Source organism: Arachis ipaensis, chromosome B5 (assembly GCF_059453495.1).
Source record: "Arachis ipaensis isolate K30076 ecotype BB chromosome B5, ASM5945349v1, whole genome shotgun sequence".
NCBI classification, from domain to species: Eukaryota; Viridiplantae; Streptophyta; class Magnoliopsida; order Fabales; family Fabaceae; genus Arachis; species Arachis ipaensis.
Genome location: NC_142440.1, coordinates 28,844,805 through 28,866,190, shown reverse-complemented (window position 1 = coordinate 28,866,190; position 21,386 = coordinate 28,844,805). Strand labels below are relative to the sequence as shown.

The 21,386-nt window shown below is 39.1% G+C and overlaps 1 non-coding gene across 1 annotated transcript; it reads left to right on the top strand.

Annotated features, from left to right (window-relative positions):
• The first annotated feature begins 10,702 nt into the window (after positions 1-10,702).
• Positions 10,703-10,806, top strand: LOC148563713 (small nucleolar RNA R71). The gene has a single exon (XR_015885310.1). It is a non-coding gene; the product is annotated as a small nucleolar RNA R71 (small nucleolar RNA).
• Positions 10,807-21,386: the final 10,580 nt, after the last annotated feature.

Here is a 21,386-nt window from a genome sequence, read left to right as displayed (position 1 = left end):
GTTTTGAAAAGGATATGATGATTTAAAAAAAAAGTTTTAAATTTTGAAATAAAAATCTAAATTTTTAGAAATATATTTCGAAAAATTGTTTTTTTAGAATAGAGAGAAAAGATATTTTTGATTTTTAAGAGGAAAGAGAAAAACAATAAGATAGCACAAGATTAAAATTTTTAGATCTAATGCTCTTTATTTTTGAAAATTTTGGAGGGAAAACACCAAGGAACACCAAACTTAAAAATTTTAAGATCAAGACACAAGAAAAACTCAAGAACACTTTGAAGACTCACAAGAATACAAGAACAAGAAGGACGAACACCAAACTTAAAATTTTTTAGAAAACCAAAATAAATTTTCGAAAATTTTAAGAAAAATTAACAAGAAAACACCAAACTTAAAGTTTGGCACAGAATTTAGTAGAAAAATTAATTTTTTTTTGAAAAAGATTTTAAAAAGAAAATAAGGATTCTAAAATTTTAACACGACAATAATAAGAGACTCTAAACAAAAAAAGGAGAAATTTTTTCTAATTTAAGCAACAAAATAAACTGTTAGTTGTCCAAACACGAACAATCCCCGGCAACGGCGCCAAAAACTTGGTGCACAAATTGTGAATCACACTTTTCACAACTCGTACCACTGACCAGCAAGTGCACTGGGTCGTCCAAGTAATACCTCACGTGAGTAAGGGTCGAATCCCACGGAGATTGTTGGTTTGAAGCAATCTATGGTTATCTTGTAAATCTTAGTCAGGAAGTTAATTATGTTTATCAGTTGAATTGCAAATAAACAAGAGAGCATGGATTAAAGGTTACTTGTTATGCAGTAATGGAGAATATGTTGGAGTTCTGGAGATGCTTTGTCTTCTGAATCTCTGCTTTCCTCTGTCTTCTTGTTCACGCACGCACGTCCTCCTATGGCAAGCTGTGTGTTGGTGGATCACCGTTGTCAATGGCTACCTTCCATCCTTCCAGTGAAAACTACGCTCACGCGCTCTGTCACAGCACGGCTAATCACTGGTTGGTTCTCGATCCGGTTGGAATAGAATCCCTTGATTCCTTTGCGTTTGTCACTAACGTCCAGCCTTCAGGAGTTTGAAGCTCGTCACAGTCATTCAATCCTTGAATCCTACTCGGAATACCACAGACAAGGTTTAGACTTTCCGGATTCTCATGAATGCCGCCATCAATTCTAGCTTATACCACGAAGATTCTGATTAAGAGATCTAAGAGATACTCATTCAATCTGATATAGAACGGAGGTGGTTGTCAGGCACACGTTCATGGGTTGAGAATGGTGATGAGTGTCACAGATCATCACCTTCATCACAGTTAAGCGCGAATGAACATCTTAGATAGGAACAAGCGTGTTTGAATAGAAAACAGAAATACTTGCATTAATTCATCGAGACACAGCAGAGCTCCTCACCCCCAACAATGGAGTTTAGAGACTCATGCCGTCAAAGAGTACAAATTTTAGATCTAAAATGTCATGAGATGCGAAATAAGTCTCTAAAAGTTGTTTAAATACTAAACTAGTAGCCTAGGTTTACAAAAAATGAGTAAACTATGATGGATGATGCAGAGATCCACTTCTGGGGCCCACTTGGTGTGTGCTGGGGCTGAGATTTAAGCAATTCACGTGCAGAGGCCATTTGTGGAGTTGAACGCCAGTTTTTGTGCCAGTTTGGGCGTTCAACTCCAGCTTTTGATCCTTTTCTGGCGCTGGACGCCAGAATTGGGCAGAGAACTGGCGTTGAACGCCAGTTTACGTCATCTATCCTTGTGCAAAGTATGGGCTATTATATATTGCTGGAAAGCCCTGGATGTCTACTTTCCAACGCAATTGGAAGCATGCCATTTCGAGTTATGTAGCTCCAGAAAATCCACTTTGAGTGCAGGGAGGTCAGAATCCAACAGCATCAGCAGTCCTTTTTTAGCCTGAATCAGATTTTTGCTCAGCTCCTTCAATTTCAGCCAGAAAAATACCTGAAATTATAGAAAAATACACAACTCATAGTAAAGTCCAGAAATATGAATTTTTCCTAAAATCTAATGAAAATAGACTAAAAACTAACTAGAACATACTCAAAATTATATGAAATTAACCCCAAAAAGTGTATAAAATATCCGCTCATCAGGTGTCATTTTATTATTTTTCTCTTTCCTCATTAAATTCAAAAATATCTTTTCTCTTTATTTTAATTGAATTTTCAAATTTTTCTTTAAATTTTTTTTTTCAGATTTTGATTTTAAAATTTTTATGTTATCTTATTTTAGATTTAAATTTCAAAATTCAAATCTTTTTCAAAAATCATATCTTTTTCAAAATCTTATCTTATCTTATTTCAAAATCAAATTTCAAATTTCAATATTCCAAAATTCAAAATCCAAATTTAAAATTTTAAATTTAAAATTTTAAAAATCAAACCTTTTCAAAATTTAAATCTTTTTCAAAACTTTATCTTATATTGTTGACTTTTACAAAATTCAAAATTTCAAATTTTAAAATTCAAATTTCAAAATTTAAAATTCAAAATTCAAAATTTAATTTTTCAAATTCAAAATTTAAATTTCAATAACCTTTTAATTTAAAATTGTTTTTATTTTTGTTTTTAATTTTTATTTGTTACTATGAACTCTCACCCCTTTGGCTATGAGTCTGGTTACAGTTATGTTGCAGGAAGAGGAGATTACAATGAGAACAGGCATCATGGTTGGAACAATCAAAGATGGGAGGAGCAACAAGGATTTGATCAACCCTCTTGGCAACAACCCCCTCCAATGCACTATAACCAACAACCATTCTGTGATGCATACCAAGATGATGACTATGGTGGACCCCCTTGTAGTTACCAACAAGTCCCGCCATATGCTTATGAACCATCTCCTCAACACAACTCTGGACCACCATACTCACAAGCCCCTTACCACTAAACACCACCATATGACCCTAACCCTTATCCACCATACCAACCACCTTATGAGCCATATGAACCATACATAGAACCACCCCAATTCCAACCCAATTACTCCCAAGAATCGCCACCTCCATATGCACCATATCCATATCCATCAATCCAAGAGCCTTATGGTCCTACTTATGATAGCCGAGCGCAACAAGAATCACATGATCGTCTCAAGAAAACAGTGGAAAAATTTCATGCAACCTTTCACCAATTGAATCAAGCAATAAATCGATTACCTTCCCGACGTTCTGACACTCAAGAAACCCCCATGGCTTCATGTGGACAATCTAATGAAGAACGTAGCATGAAGGAGATACTAGAAACTCCAATGGATAGTACGGAGCATGAATTTGTACTGGAACAAGTGGAGGAAGCCGGAGTTATTGAAGAAGAAGAAGAAGTGGTTGAAGACTTGGGAGATGCTGAACCTCCATGGGAAAGTCAAGACATAGAACCTCCTTCAAAGACGTTTGAAATTGATGTTGAAGAGGGTGTACAACCTCCAAGGCATATCATGGCTAAAGACTTTGAAGAGGTTGATCAAGAGATGGAGATTAAAGAAGAAGAAGAAGCTTGCAAAGAGGTGGAAGTTGTCAAGGAAGAACTCAAGGGAGTGGAGCTTGATATCACTTTACCAAAGTTGCTGGAAACCTCTCCACCTAAGTCACCATCATCCTTCACAACATTCAAGTGGGTAAAATTCATATCTCTTAGCTTTCTCATTCCACTTGAATATGGTTTACTTGAGATAGATGGTCAGCTTAGAGCTCTTTGTGGCTTTAAGAGTAAGAGGAAGATGGTCAGTGGTAAGTGATGCATGGAAAACTTGTCTCACAACAAATCTCGCTTCGGCAAGTGTACCAAATTTGTCGTCAAGTAAAAACTCACAATAGAGTGAGGTCGAATCCCACAGGGATTGATTGATCAAGCAACTTTAATTAGAAGAATGTTCTAGTTGAGCGAATCCAGAATTTGGGTTGAGAGTTGCAGAAAATAAAATGGCGGGAATGTAAATAACAGAAAAGTAAATGCTAGAATTAAAGGACTAGAAGCAAATGACTGAAAGTAAATTGCAGAATTGTAAATGGGAATGAGGGATTTGCTCATAAAAGTAAATGGCAGAAATTAAAGAGAATGGGTAAGATCAGAGATGGGGAGTTCATTGGGCTTAGGAGATGTTGCAATTCTCCGGATCAAGTTCATTTTCATCTCTTCCTCAATCAATGCACTCATTGATCTCCTTGGCAATCTTAAGTGATTGAATTACAATTTCTTGCAATTCAATCTCTCAAATCTTGATCAATAGCCAATTCCTTGGTCAATTGCTCATGAGAAGAGATGAAGTATGGTCACTAATTATACCACATGCATTTCCCAAATCAAGTATTGAGAGGGTTATAGTCACATACCCATCCAAACCCAATTTGGTCCAGCATGAGAAAGCATTTCTAGCTTGATCTCTTCATTCCTCTTTCAAGGTTCAAAAGAGATCCAAGTTTGAATAGCTTCTCTTCCAAGATAACTACTCAATTGGATGAAGATCGAAAGCTTTCAAGTAAAATCAAGAGAAAAGATAGAAGAAGAATAATGAAAATTAGTATTGATCCATCAAATTACAACAGAGCTCCCTAACCCAATGAAAGGGGTTTAGTTGTTCATAGCTCTAGAAAATGAAAACAAAGATGGAGAATACATCATAAAACTAGAAAATGCAGAGAAAGTAAAATACAGAGAGTAGTTCTCTTTTTCCAGCCTCCAGAACTCTCTTTTACAATTCAAAGATACTCCTATATATACTACTCTTCTCAGCTACTAGTTTACTCTTCAAGTCTTGGGCCTTTGGATCTTGAGTTTGAAGCAGTTCTTTTCTTCATTTGGGCTTGGCTTTACTTGCAGAGAGAAAGTGCTAAGTGGGCAGAGACTTCAGCTCAGGGCGTTATGGGTGTTAACATTTAGTGAAAGTATAAGTTCGAGAACGTTAGTGACACTTAACATTTTCACTAACGTTCCAATGTACCCCTTTGCCTCACGTTAGAGCCCACGTTAATTATGTTAACGTGGCTTCTAACGTGGCCTTGCCAAACTTCGAGAACGTTAGTGACACTCAACATTGTTACTAACGTTCCAATGTTCCCCTAGATCTCACGTTAGAGTCAACGTTAACTAGGTTAACGTGGCTTCTAACGTGGCCATTCTTAGCCATCCCAACGTTAGTGACAATGTTGAGTGTCACTAACGTTGGCTCATCATTCATTCCTCATCATTAGCTTCCACATTAACTAAGTTAACGTGGAAGTTAACGTGGCTCCTTGGGGGGTTGTGTGGTTGCTTCCAACGTTAGTGACAATGTTGAGTGTCACTAACGTTGGCGACAACTCTCACTTCTTACGTTAGCTCCCACGTTAACCAAGTTAACGTGGGAGTTAACGTGGTGTGTTGCATCCTTAGGCCAACGTTAGTGACAATGTTGAATGTCACTAACGTTGGCTTCTCTTCCCCCTTTAACGTTAGAGGCCACGTTAACTAGGTTAACGTGGGCTCTAACGTGGCCACTCATGAGTGTTTGCCAACGTTAGTGACAATGTTAAGTGTCACTAACGTTGGCTCAACTTCCCTTTTTCCACGTTAGAGTTCACGTTAACTTAGTTAACGTGACTCTTAACGTGGGCAATGATGGCTATGAGAGTGTCATTGGCAATCACTTTTCTCATTAACCTTGCAAGTTTCCTCCCTTTCCTTGCTTCCTTTGGTCCTGAAATCAAGTAATAGAGTGCATCAAAGTTCTAGTCCAAGTCATGGGCAATGCAACATACAATTTGTCACTAAACTTATGCAAAATCCTCATGAAATAATGTAAAATGCACAATGTATGCTTGAGTCAAGGTGTAAGTGAATATCTATCCAAAACTAGCTTATTTTCTAAGGAAATGCATGAAACTAACCTAAAAACAGTAAAGAAAAGGTCAGTGAAACTGGCCAAGATGCCCTGGCATCACAACACCAAACTTAAAGCTTGCTTGTCCCTAAGCAAGTACTGGAACAAGAGAATGATGAATGGAATATCCAGAGGAGTGAGTCATTCTTGTGGAAGTCATGTTATTAATTTTATGGTGGTTTCATGCATAGCAACTTAGGTTCATTCCATTACTGGCTTTCAGACCTTTATCATGTCCCTAAACACTTACTTTGTTTATATCCCATGAGATTTTTATTCATTGATCCTTTTATTGTTATTTCAAGGGTTATTTGTGTTATTTAGGCTAAGTGCTCTGTAAGGGGGCAACTCTTTAAGATAAGTTTTCAGCCAACACTCCCGAACCAGTTGGTTCAAGGTGCTAGGTGTTGAAGCACCCCTAAGGACTTACTCCCTCAAGTCTCTCCCCCATACATACACACCACAGGCATATAGTTTGTTTATTTTCTTTTCTTGAGACCTTGGTGTCCAGCACCTCTTTGGGTTACTAAATGCTCTGTAGTGAGGGTTACTCTTGATAGTGGATTTTCAGCTGATAATCCCGGGTTAGTTAACCCAAGTTACCAAGTGATAAAGCACCCCTGAGAGCTTATTCATCCAAGTAGATCCCTCACACAGGAGCACCACAGACACTTGTCTCAAGGTCCAAACCATTGGTGCCTAGCCTTATTGCTTACTCTTTTTCTTTTTTTTTTCACTTCCATTATTCTTTCCCTTTTCTCTTATTAGGATCTTGTCATATGCTCAGTCTCATGGGTATATCCAAAGTCAAGTACTCAGGATAGATAGTTGTCCTCCTAACCTTGTGGTTGAACCAACTTAGCTAACTTATGACTACCCCAAAGATTCATGAATGCACTTCCACAATATGAACTCTACTCTGGTCTTTTAAAAACAATCATTCTCTCTTCATTTAATTCAAAATGGACAAGCTTACAAGTAAATAAGGGAACGATGCAGTGACATTTAAACCAGAAATCATGGACCTATTCAGAAAGAAAACTTAAAAGACAGAATTTAAAAAGTTTAAACATAACATGGAAGTAGGTTCTATTTCATACAAGATCTTCCTTATTTAAAGCATAAAAAACGATGGACTAAAAGGAACTCCACCACCTTTCATTCATGTGGATGCCCATGCTTCCCTCCTTGCTTGTCCTCATTGTGTCTCTCTTGAGTGCTTGTGCTCCCACTTCCTTTGCCTTTTCCAAGCAGCTTCTTCCAGAAACCACTATCTTCCATCTTCTTCTTGAGTGTCTCCTTTTGCTGTTTTACCTTCCTCTCTTCTTGTTCTACAAAATCTTTTTGGACCTCATCATATGTAGGGATGGCATAGTGCAGCTGATGCATGTTACTAGTCATGTAGTTCAACTTGGCTTGAGTGTTCACATAGAACTCTTCCCTATGTAGTTGCCTTCCTTCATTGAGTACACTGAACTCATTGAAAGTTTTCATTTGGGCTGAAGTCCACCTCTTTTCCTCTTACGTAACTTTTGAAGGTTGGGGCCTTGGTTTTATCCTCTCTTACTACATTCGCATAAAATTCTTTGATGAGGTTTCCATTGATCTTCCCCTCTGGACTTGTGAGCAATTGCCACCCCCTCTGTTCGATTTTCTCCAGAATTTGTGGTGACTCATCTGCATTGATTTGGAAGATTAACTCTGGCAATATCTTTCTCACCCTTATCCGTTCGAATTCACGTTCATGAAAGGCAGTTTTGAATTTTTTCTCATCGAAAGGAACACTCTCCATGGGTTCCTTCCTCTTTTGCCTCTTTGAGCTTGATGATGCCATGAATTGAGTTGCTGTTTTGAAGTGGAGGTTGGAGGATACGGAGAGATGAGGAATAAGTTGGCTAGGACAGAGTGTGATGAAGGGGTTTGAGCAAGCCGAAGGTATGAAGTATGGAGAGTGGGAATTTGAGTGTGAGGAATGATCATGCACTAAGGTTCACTTATATAGGGGGTCATGAGTGGATGAAAGGTGTGGATTGCAAGGATTGTTACTTGATGGACGGTTGGGGTTGTGTATGAAGGAAAGACAAGGATCATCACTTAATAAGAGTGATTGGTTCGATCTTCAAGGGTCTTCTTTCTCCAATGTTGCATGGCAGCGTTTCCCCATGCGTTCCCTCTTGGGACATGTGTGTAGTGCTCTTCATTAAGTGGCGAAATCTCCCCCATTTAATTGTCCAATCAATCCTTTTTCATGCTTCTTTTCCTTTCCTATAAAGATTTAAAATAAGGAAATTAATATCATAAAAAAAATTCAAACTCTACGGCTAGAATACAAGGGAAGAGAGGATTTGATTGTTTATTTATGAATTCTAACTAACTAACTAACTATTGGTGGGTCCTTATATGCATTTTGGTGGCACCATGGGGTGACACCAAACTTAGTTTGAAGCAATGTGATGAAAAGTTTTGTTCAAAGCTCCCAAGACTAGCATGCATCTTGGCTTGCTTTGAACACCAAACTTGTTCTTCACTATATACTGCATGATAAAGATTTCACCAAATGTTTGTCAAGTTTGGGTTGAAATTCATAAACATTGATTTATTCATTATTTTAAAAACATATAAAACATGGGCTGCCTCCCATGAAGCGCTTCTTTAGCGTCACTAGCTTGATGTTTTTCCTTCATCAGGGTGGTTGGTAGTGCTTAAAGTCCTCCCCTCTTGCTGTGGACTTGTATCCATTGGTTGGATCAATGATCTCCACATGTTCTAGGGAAAGAACTCTGTTGATAGTGAAGACCTTAGGTAACTGAGATGATACAGTAGGGAGATTAGGGGGAATAGGGAAGTAAGCTGAGACAACTCTATCCCCTGGAGAGAAATCTTCTGTAGGGATCTTCTTGTTCCTCCATCTCCTTGGTACCTTCTTCTTTGTTTCTTTTAAGGTTGCCTTCCCCGTGGTGACCTTTTTTTTCCAAGGAGTTGTGATGTTGTCTTCACATGCCTCTAGAGGTTTAGGTTCCTCCAACTTTTCTTTGAGCTGTGGCAATTGCTGTCTTCCTTGTTTATCAATTGAGGGGGTTTCAGAATGAACTGGCTGTGCTTCAGTGCTTGTCTCCTCCTTCAGTGTCTCCTTATCGTTTGTGCTTAGTTCCTTGTCCTCTTGATCTGTTTCTTGTGAGAGTTTGAAGACATTGAAGCTGAGTCGTTCATCATGGATTCTCAATATTAGCTCCCCTTTCTCTACATCGATAAGTGCTCTGGCCGTAGCTAGGAATGGTCTTCCCAATATGATTGGGTGAGTGTGACTCTCTTCCATGTCCAGAATGACAAAGTCTGTTGGGAGAAAGTATTTTCCATCCTTTAGCAACACATTTTCCACCACTCCTATTGCTTGCTTTTGAGTTTTGTCAGTCAGGCTGATGATTACATCTATGGGCATTATCTCATTAATCTGCAGCTTCTTCACCAGGGATAAAGGCAGTAAGTTGATGCTGGCCCCCAAATCACATAGTGCTCTATCGAACATAGTTTCACCTATGGCACAAGGGATGTGAAAACTCCCTGGGTCTCTTCTTTTTGTAGGCAGCTCAGGTTGAATAAGGGCACTACATTCCTTGTTCATCACTATAGTCTGGCCTCCTTTGAGTGAGCTTTTCCTGGGAAGAAGTTCCTTCATATACTTGATGAATGCAAGCATTTGTTGAATTGCCTTGATGAATGGTATGTTTACATGCAGAGATGCAAACAAGTCAAGGAACCTTGAGTATATTCTCTTTCCCATAGCACCATTGAGCAGTTGAGGGAAGGGAGCATAGAGCTTCAGCAACTCTTGTTGTGAAATTTCTGGTCCTTGGTGATTTCTATCCTCCTTTGTTGAGTTGTCTTCAGGTTGTTTGCAAAGTTTGCCTTGCTTGTCTTCAGTCTCTTGATCACTCGTAGTGACCATTTTGAAATCTTCCCATCTTACTTTCTTTGCTTCTCCCTTGGGGTTTTTCTCCGTGTCACTTGGGAAACTATCGGTGGGTTTGGGAATCTTCTCAGCTAAATATTCCACCTGGAATTCCAGCTTCCTAATGGTCTCTCCCTGGTTCTTAATATTGGCTCGCACTTCCTCTTTGAACACCTTATTTTCTTGAATCTCTTGGCATATTCCTTCAAGTAGGGCTTCAATCTTAGGGAGCTTGTCATCAATTGATGGGTGATTCGGAGCAGATATGTTATTTTGGTTTTGATAAGCATATGAAGAAGTGTTGTTGTGGGGGTGTTGAGACGTCCTCTGTGTGAATTGCTGGTGAGCTGCATTGTTGTTGGAATTGTAACGTCTCTGGTCTTGGTTTTGATCTTGCTCACCTCCCCACCCAAAGTTTGGGTGGTTTCTCCATCTAGGGTTGTAGGTCTTGGAGTATGGATCATAGTTTTTCCTTGGTGAACTCCCAATGTAGTTGGCTTGCTCCTGACTCCCCTCTGCTTCTTCATTCACTCCTTCTTGGATTGTTGATGAAGTGGAGATTGCTGCTACTTGGTTCAGCTCCATCTTCTTGGTGAGGTCAGCCAGCTGCTGGGTAATGAGCTTGTTTTGGGCCAACAGAGCATCTACATTGTTTAGCTCCATTACTCCTCTTGTGTTCCCTCTTTCGGAAGCATAGAAGTAGTCGTTCTCTGCTACTGTTTCAATAACATCTATGGCTTCCTCAATGGTCTTCTTCTTGTTCAAAGATCCTCCAGATGAATGGTCTACGGCCTTCTTTGACTCATAAGAGAGCCCTTCATAGAAAATGTGCAGCTGCACCCATTCGTTGAACATGTCAGGTGGACACCTCCTTGTTAAGTCCTTGAACCTCTCCCATGCTTCATATAGAGTCTCACCATCTTGTTGCCTGAAAGTTTGGACCTCAGCTCTCAGCCTATTGATTCGTTGAGGAGGGTAAAATCTTGCTAAGAATTTGTTCACCATGTCTTCCCAAGTTGTTAAGCTTTCCCTTGGGAAAGATTCCAGCCATTTGGCTGCCTTGTCCCTGAGTGAGAATGGAAATAAGAGTAGCCTATAGGCGTCAGGATGAACACCATTAGACTTCACTGTGTCACATATTCTCAGGAAGGTGGTTAAATGTTGATTGGGGTCTTCTTGAACACTTCCTCCAAACGAACAGTTGTTCTGAACAAGGGTGATGAGCTGTGGTTTAAGTTCGAAGTTGTTGGCATGGATTGTTGGCTTTTGGATGCTACTTCCACAATTGCCTGGGTTTGGATTGATGTAAGAGCCCAAAACTCTTCTATCCTCTCCAGCATGATTTGCTCTACTTCCTCCCCCAGGGTTGTGATTTTCTTCTTCATGATGGTTTTCCATGTTGTCTTCCATGTGTGTTTCAAAGAATTCCTCTTCTTCCTCAGCACCAACCACTTTCTTTCCTCTTGCCTCCCTCCTTAATCTAAGAAAGGTCCTCTCAGGTTCAGAATCGAAGGAAGTTGAAGCTCCGCTTCTTCTCCCTGTCATACAACCATCAAGTGCAAGCAAGAAAAGATAGGTGCAGAAAGTATTTGTGTCAGAATTACTGTTAGTTGTGGGTGATGCAATGTATCAAACAGTTAGTGGGTTAGCAAACAGAATTGAAAATAACAAAGAAGAACAAAAGAGTAGAGGGGGAAGGGAAGAAGTTTAACTAAAACAAAAAGTAAATCACTCAAACAGAAAATGAAATTCACAAAATAAAAATGCTCAATCTAGTGATCTTCCAATTTAATCATTGTTGATGCACAATCAATCCCCGGCAACGGCGCCATAAACTTGATGCACGGAAAACTTGTCTCACAACAAATCTCCCTTCGGCAAGTGTACCGAATTTGTCGTCAAGTAAAAACTCACAATAGAGTGAGGTCGAATCCCACAGGGATTGATTGATCAAGCAACTTTAATTAGAAGAATGTTCTAGTTGAGCGAATCCAGAATTTGGGTTGAGAGTTACAGAAAATAAAATGGCGGGAATGTAAATAACAGAAAAGTAAATGCTAGAATTAAAGGACTAGAAGCAAATGACTGAAAGTAAATTGCAGAATTGTAAATGGGAATGGGGGATTTGCTCATAAAAGTAAATGGCAGAAATTAAAGAGAATGGGTAAGATCAGAGATGGGGAGTTCATTGGGCTTAGGAGATGTTGCAATTCTCCGGATCAAGTTCATTTTCATCTCTTCCTCAATCAATGCACTCATTGATCTCCTTGGCAATCTTAAGTGATTGAATTACAATTTCTTGCAATTCAATCTCTCAAATCTTGATCAATAGCCAATTCCTTGGTCAATTGCTCATGAGAAGAGATGAAGTATGGTCACTAATTATACCACATGCATTTCCCAAATCAAGTATTGAGAGGGTTATAGTCACATACCCATCCAAACCCAATTTGGTCCAACATGAGAAAGCATTTCTAGCTTGATCTCTTCATTCCTCTTTCAAGGTTCAAAAGAGATCCAAGTTTGAATAGCTTCTCTTCCAAGATAACTACTCAATTGGATGAAGATCGAAAGCTTTCAAGTAAAATCAAGAGAAAAGATAGAAGAAGAATAATGAAAATTAGTATTGATCCATCAAATTACAACAGAGCTCCCTAACCCAATGAAAGGGGTTTAGTTGTTCATAGCTCTAGAAAATGAAAACAAAGATGGAGAATACATCATAAAACTAGAAAATGCAGAGAAAGTAAAATATAGAGAGTAGTTCTCTTTTTCCAGCCTCCAGAACTCCCTTTTACAATTCAAAGATACTCCTATATATACTACTCTTCTCAGCTACTAGTTTACTCTTCAAGTCTTGGGCCTTTGGATCTTGAGTTTGAAGCAGTTCTTTTCTTCATTTGGGCTTGGCTTTACTTGCAGAGAGAAAGTGCTAAGTGGGCAGAGACTTCAGCTCAGGGCGTTATGGGTGTTAACATTTAGTGAAAGTATAAGTTCGAGAACGTTAGTGACACTTAACATTTTCACTAACGTTCCAATGTACCCCTTTGCCTCACGTTAGAGCCCACGTTAATTATGTTAACGTGGCTTCTAACGTGGCCTTGCCAAACTTCGAGAACGTTAGTGACACTCAACATTGTTACTAACGTTCCAATGTTCCCCTAGATCTCACGTTAGAGTCAACGTTAACTAGGTTAACGTGGCTTCTAACGTGGCCATTCTTAGCCATCCCAACGTTAGTGACAATGTTGAGTGTCACTAACGTTGGCTCATCATTCATTCCTCATCATTAGCTTCCACATTAACTAAGTTAACGTGGAAGTTAACGTGGCTCCTTGGGGGGTTGTGTGGTTGCTTCCAACGTTAGTGACAATGTTGAGTGTCACTAACGTTGGCGACAACTCTCACTTCTTACGTTAGCTCCCACGTTAACCAAGTTAACGTTGTGTGTTGCATCCTTAGGCCAACGTTAGTGACAATGTTGAATGTCACTAACGTTGGCTTCTCTTCCCCCTTTAACGTTAGAGGCCACATTAACTAGGTTAACGTGGGCTCTAACGTGGCCACTCATGAGTGTTTGCCAACGTTAGTGACAATGTTAAGTGTCACTAACGTTGGCTCAACTTCCCTTTTTCCACGTTAGAGTTCACGTTAACTTAGTTAGAGTTCACGTTGACTCTTAACGTGGGCAATGATGGCAATGAGAGTGTCATTGGCAATCACTTTTCTCATTAACCTTGCAAGTTTCCTCCCTTTCCTTGCTTCCTTTGGTCCTGAAATCAAGCAATAGAGTGCATCAAAGTTCTAGTCCAAGTCATGGGCAATGCAACATACAATTTGTCACTAAACTTATGCAAAATCCTCATGAAATAATGTAAAATGCACAATGTATGCTTGAGTCAAGGTGTAAGTGAATATCTATCCAAAACTAGCTTATTTCCTAAGGAAATGCATGAAACTAACCTAAAAACAGTAAAGAAAAGGTCAGTGAAACTGGCCAAGATGCCCTGGCATCAGTAAGAATTGTCCTGCAAGGTTCATTATGGTCGGAAGCTTTAAGTTTAAACGCAAAGGTTGGTGTAGAGCTCAATTAAATGGGTCTGGGAAGTTGTTTGGACGCTTCAGTGAGAATTCTAAGGCTAAACCACCCGGATGGAATCATGATACTCAACTTGAAGACGGGTGTAGAAACAAGATTTGGGATCTAGGAATATATGAGGATCAATTTTTGGAGCTCAAAGCTTGTGAAGAACTCCATCAAAGCTTGAGGAATTTACTTGGTATTGATAGAGCTTATTGGAAGTCCAAGCATTGGTGGCAGTTTCAGGATGAGTTCAAGCACAAGCCGCCATGACAAGGAGCTCACCAAATATCCAACTTAAGGACTTTAACTAAAAGTGCTAGGTGGGAGACAACCCACCATGGTATAATCGTTCCTTTCTCAATTTTAATTTTATTTCATTTTGTTTATTTTTTGTTTTATTTTATTCTATTTTTATTGAACCTGGATTTATTCATAACATCCACATCTGCATTTTACATTCTGCATACTGCATATTGCATATATAAAAAAAAAAGCACGCATGCGACGCGGCAGCGTCGCTGACGCGTCCGCGTCATGTGGAAAAAAATGTCTCCCACGCGTCCGCGTCACCCATGCGAACGCGTGGCTCTGTAAAATCGACGTAAAGGGGTGTATGGCAGAATGTTGGGCTGGAATGGGGCTGGACTCGTGCTAGAAGCACCAGCCCTACCACGCGAACGCGTGCCCCACGCGTTCGCATCATTTTTAAAAGAAAGGCCATTCACGCGATCGCGTCACCCACGTGACCGCGTCACCCAAAAATTTGGCAAAAAGAGTTTCGAACAGAGAGTTGTGCGAACGCGAGGCTGCTCTTGCACCACTAGCACAAATCAAGTCACGTGTCCGCGTGCCCCACGCGTCCGCATCACTTGAGAATATCGCCAATCACGCGAACGCATGAACCACGCGTCCGCGTCGCATGCGTCGCACAACTTATCCAGATCAGCGCCAGTTATCTTATCTTTTCTTTTCTAATCCTAATTTCTTCTATCTTTTCTTCTTTCTCTCTCCTTTCTTACTTTCTTTCTCTTCATCTTTTTAACTTCTCATCCTTTTTCACTTTCATTTTATTTTATTTAATTTATTTGCATACTTTCATTCATTGCATTTTAATTTTGTGCATATTTTTATTTTTTTTCTAAATTTATTATTTTACCATTGGTGTTCAAATGTTCTTATTCAACTGTTACATCTTTTCTGGTATTTTCTTGGTGCTTATAACTTGTTTTATTCTGTTTGGGTAACATTATTTAAATCAATGCTAATCTTTTATGATACTTGTACTTCTCTTGCATTGATATGAACTTATACTATCTTTCATTACCCACATCCCCCTCTCCTTTGTTGCAAATTCTGCACCACTGGTATGCCATGTGCTTCTATTGTTTTCTCACTTGCATGTTGTAGCTATCATGTAATTGAGACCCTCATTATTTGGCATTAACCAACCCATGTTTTATTTGTTTTTTATCTTTGTTTTGGGTTACTTTTCTTCCCTTTTTCTTTCAGGATGGCCACCAGGAAGAGAACCGGAAGACGTTTACATGGGAAAGACAAACAAGTTCCTATGCACATTCCTTGATGAGAAAAGCGTCAGTTGAAGCAACCCGTCCACTTGCACATCTTAGCATGCACGGAGGACGGTACAATCTTTAAGTGTGGGGAGGTCGATACTGATCTCCATGGGTTAGTTACCTTCTTTTCAACACCAATACTCTATTTTTTTGTTTGTTCATTGTTGCATTTGCATATTTAATTGCATGTTTGTTTGATTTTATGCATTTAGTTACTACTTAGTTGAAGTAATATTTTCTTTTTCAAAAATTTTTTTATAGTATTTCACTAATTTAAATTAAAAATTTTTTTATGTTAAAACTTGTTTGAAGTTGTATTTGGAACATAGTTTAAAAAGCCAAAGAACACACAACCTGTGAGATTTTGAGCTTATTTACATGGTTACATTATTTAACCATAAATTTTTATTCTTGTGTGTTTTCTTATCTATAATTGCAATATTTGCTTTGTTCCATTCTATATGTCCATTATTTAGTGTATTTACATGCTTGCATATGATTGAGGCCATTATTTGTTATTAGCTCACTTATCCCAAATAAGCCTACCTTTTACATCACCCTTGTTAGCCACTTTGAACTTTTTAACCCCCTTCTATTTCATAACCACATTACTAGCCTTAAGCAGAAAAACAAAATAAAAATCCCAAGTTGAATTCTTGGTTAGCTTAAGATAGATATTGTGTACAAATTAAGTGTGGGAAATTTTATGGGAACATGGGATGATATGAAAAAGTAGGGAATTAAATTGAATAAGTTATTTGAAAATTTGGGAAGCATGCTCATGTGAAATCAAAATAATTAAATTACCATGTGCATTGAAAAAAAATATTAAGTAATTAAATAAGGGGATACAAAAAAAAGAAAGAAAAATAATATTACCCCAAATGCAAAATAAAAAGAATCAATGCACATGGGACAAAATTCAAAAATAAGTTTGATACATGAGCATGTAATACAAAAGTGGAAAAATTTTGAGTAGCTAGGTAAAGCATTTTAAAAGTATATAAAGTATGTATATGTTAGGTGAGATCTTAGACTAATCAAGGATTCACTTTATAAAGCTCACTTGGCCATACATATATCCTTACCTTTACCTCAGCCCCATTACAACCCTAAAAAGACCTCATGATGTTTGCATTGGTACATTAAATATTTGTTGATTGGTTAGATGAAGAACAAAGTTTTAGAAAGCATGACTAGAGAAGAGTAGAGTGATTAACCCTAGACACTTGAGAGATTAGAGTGATATACACTACCAGTAAGGGTTCAATTCTTGATTCTATGTTTCCTGCTTTCATGAGCTATCTTCTTACAAGTTTACTTGTCTTTTATTGTATAATTTGAATTAGTGAAATTTGATTTATGTATATTCTTGGAGAATTTGATTTACTTTTAACCAAGTAGGCAGAAACATTTTGCATGTAGTTGCATTCATATAGATAGGTTGCACTTCATACATTCTACCATTCCTCTTCACTCCTTTATAGCTTCTCTTGAGCTTAGCATGAGGACATGCTAATGTTTAAGTGTGGGGAGGTTGACAAACCACTATTTTATGGTTTATCGTGTGCTCAATTGAGTGGTTTTTATTAACTCTTTACCCACTTATTCATACTATTTGCATGGTTTTACATTTGCCTTCCTAATTATGTGCTTTGATTGAAAACATGCTTCTTTGGCCTTAAGTTCCTTATGTCTAATCCTCTCTTAATACCATTAGATGCCTTGATATGTGTGTTAAGTGATTTCAGAGATTACAGGACAGGAATGGCTCAGAAGATGGAAAGGAAGCATGCAAAAGTGGAAGGAATACAAGAAGTTGGAGAAATTGCTAAACTGTCCAGTCTGACCTCTTCGCACTCAAACGGCTATAACTTTAGCTACAAAGGTCCAAACGACGCGATTCCAGTTGCGTTGGAAAGCTAACATCCGGGGCTTCAATTTGATATATAATATTTCATAGTTTCTCTGACGCTAGGTGACGCGAACGTGCGCTCCACGCGGACGCATCGCAGTGACGAAAAATCAGCGTGTTTGAATTCGCAACCAGCGAATTCTGGGTTGTTTCTGACCCAGTTCTCGACCCAGAAAATACATATTAGAGGCTATAAAGTAGGGGAATACATCCATTCATGAGAAAACAATACATACAATATTCATTCATAATTTTAGGAGTAGATGTAGTTTTAGAGAGAGAGAGGTTCTCTCCTCTCTCTTAGGATTTAGGATTAGGATTTCTCTTACTTTCAGGATTGTTTCTTTTTATCAGGTTCAATGTTCCTTTTTATTTATTTTATCAATTTAGTTTATGAACTCTTTTATGTTTAGATTGATTTTCTTTTATTAATGCAATTGAGGTATTTCAGATTTATCACTTCTTCTATTGTTTGTTATTAATTGATGTTCTAAGTTAGATCCTAACTTGATTTTGGAGTTGATTGATATTTGGAGACCCTTGAGTTGAATTACTCAAGAGTTAAATTGTAATTGGGTTTATTGTTGGCTGGCTCTCTAGTCACTAACGCTAATCCTTCCCAAGGGAGAGGATTAGAACTTGTGAATAGAAGTAGACTTCCAACTTACTTGACTTTTTTTACTTTACTTGGTAAAGGATAACTAAGTAGAAGTAACCTTCAATTATCAATTGATCTTGAGAAAAATCCAACAAGGATAGAACTTCCGATTAATCTCTCCTAATCAAGGCTTTTTATTGTTATTATTTTATTTCCTCTGCCATTGCTATTCTTGCTTTAATCAAAAACCCCAAAACACACTTTTTCATAACCAATAATAAGAACACCTCCCTGCAATTCCTTGAGAAGACGACCCGAGGTTTGAATACTTCGGTTATAAATTTTAAAGGAGTTTGTTACTTGTGACAACCAAACGTTTGTACGAAAGGATTTTCTGTTGGTTTAGAAGCTATACTTACAACGCGATAATATATTTGTGAATTTCTTTACCGATAGAAAAACCATTCGTCAATGCCATATTGGCTCATAATAATATCCTGACCCAACAGGTCAACATGATCTCTCAGCATCTGACTGGATCACAAGCTGTGGCTGACAGCACTCAAGAAGCTTCCTATGAAGGAGATGCATATGATTCAGATCAACCCGTGATGGAGGAGGTTCACTATATGGGAAATTCCTCAGGGAATCCCAACAAAGAACCTTATGGAAACACCTACAACTCATCATGGAGGAATCATTCCAACTTTTCATGGAGGGATCAACAGAAGCCTCAGCAAGGCTTCAACAACAACCAAGGTGAAAGAAACCAAAATAGGTTCAATAACAGACCATTCCCACCTTCTCAGCAACAGATGGAGACTTCTAAGCAAACCCTCTCTGACTTAGCCACCATAGTCTCTGATCTCACTAAGACCGCTCACAGTTTTATTACTGAAACAAGATCCTCCATTAGGAATCTGGAGGTACAGATTGGTCAGCTGAGTAAAAGAATTCCTGAGATCCCTTCTAACACTCTTCCAAGTAACACTGAACTAAACCGAAGAGAAGAGTGCAAAGCCCAAAGAGGAGCAAGTCTTGGCGTTAAAAGCCACAATGGGGGAGGATGAGCATTCTGCACCCACTAAGGACCCCCTTTTTGAAGAACTAAAAGAAACCAGAACTCATGAGGAAACCATAGAGGTTCCCTTGAATGCCTTGTTGCAGATTATAGACTCTAAAGAATACTCCTCCTCTGATGAGGAAGAGGGAACTAGAGAAGAGCAAGTTGCTCGGTACTTAGGAATTTTGATGAAGCTGAATGCCAAATTATTTGGAACAGAGACATTGGAGGATGAACCTCCAGTGCTCACCAAGGAACTCAATGCCTTGATTCAGCAGAAACTACCTCAAAAGCTGTTAGATCCTGGACGCTTCCTAATCCCTTGCACCATAAGGACAAATACCTTTGAGAAGGCTTTATGCGACCTAGGGTCAAGCATAAACCTCATGCCCCTCTCTGTCATGGAGAGGTTGGGAATCTTTGAGGTGCAAGCTACCAAGATCTCATTAAAGATGGCAGACAAATCACTGAAAATGGCATATGGTCTGGTAGAGGATGTCTTAATAAAGGTTGAAAACTTTTACATCCCTGCAGATTTTATAATCTTAGATATTGGAGAGGACGAGGATGAATCCATCATCCTTGGAAGACCTTTCCTAGCCATTGCCAATGCCAAAATTGATGTGGCAAAGGGAGAGCTCGTTCTGCAGTTATGGAAATATCACATCTTGTTTAAGATGCCTAATCCTAACTCCCTCCCTAAATGAGAGACAACTGTGCAACACCAAGTGTTCCAACCATCTCTCTCTATACAGAAATTTAAAGAACCCCCAGACACCAAATCTAAGTTTGGTGTTGAGAAACCATCATCAAGCAATGAGAATGAAGGTACTAAGAAAAAGATACCTAAGGGCTGGAGGGATAAGAAAATCCCCACTGAAGGCCTCTCACCTGGCATGAGAGTTGTCTTCACAGACAGCCCAGTCATTCCACATACTGTGAACAAGATCCTGTCTCTAAAACACGTGGAGCTCATCCATGAGAGCACAAAAAAGAAGTTCACTATAAGGGGTGAAATTCTGAGCCCCTATCTATCTCCGTAAAGGAGCTGACCGTCAAGCTAGTGATGTTAAAGAAGCGCTTGTTGGGAGGCAACCTAACCATGACTAGAGTATTTCTGTTTTTCTTTAAGTTTATGTCTATTCAAACTATATTAAGTTATTTTCATAGTTATTTCCTTTTTAAAATTTGTGATCATGTGCACTAGTCAGAGACAGAGACATTCAGAGATGGAAGCAGAACACCCTGGAGTAAACCCCTTGCTGGCGTTGAACGCCAGACAAGGAGGCAGGAGGGGCATTCAACGCCCCATATGGGTAAGAAGGCTGGCGTTGAACACCACACAAGGAAAAGTGTGGGCATTCAATGCCCAAGAAGGGAGCAGTTGTGCTAGCGTTGACGCCAGAATGGGACCATTCTGGGCGTTCAACGCCCTACAAGGAGCAAAGACCTGGCGTTGAACGCCAGGAAGGGAGACCCCAATGGGCGTTCAATGCCCTATATGGAACAGGAAGCTGGCGTTGAATACCAGCCAAGGAGCAGAGGCTGGGCGTTCAATGCCTACAAGAAGGCAGGGAATTCAAATTTCCTAGTCTTTCAGAATCAGTGGGTCCCACAGAATTTCCACCTATCCCATCTTCTTCTCTCTCTTACTTCCCCCCTTTCCCACACACTCTTCCTCATACACCCTCAAGCAATCACATCCACGTCACCATTTTCTTTTCCCAACACCCTTCATCACTTTCCACCAACCACACCCACTTCAAATTCAAACTTTCCCACCTATACCCCCGTCATGACCGAAACCTAACCCTAACCCACCCCTATAAATAACCCTTCCTACAACCCTTCAAACACATACCTCATACACACCAACCCCACTTGGCCAAATCCCTTTCTCCCACTATATCTACTATTCTCTTCTTCTTCTACTCTCTTCTTAAGTTTGGTGTTGCAAAAGCTTTGCTTTTTAACTTCTACCATCCCTAAGTATGGCACCAAAGTCTGGTAAAGTCTCAAGAAAGAGGAAAGAAAAAGCAATTGCTTCCGCCTTTAAATCTTGGAAAATGAAGAGATTCATCACCAAGACTCACCAAGACCACTTCTATGAAGTAGTGGCAAAGAAAAGGGTGATTCTCGAAGTCCTCTTTAGGCTCAAAAGAATGAGTACCCGGAGATCCAACAAGAAATCCGAAGAAGAGGTTGAAAAGTTCTGACCAATCCTATCCCAGAAGTTGGGATCTTAATGGTGCAAGAATTTTATACCAATGCTTGGGTCACCAAAAATCATGACACTAGTGTGA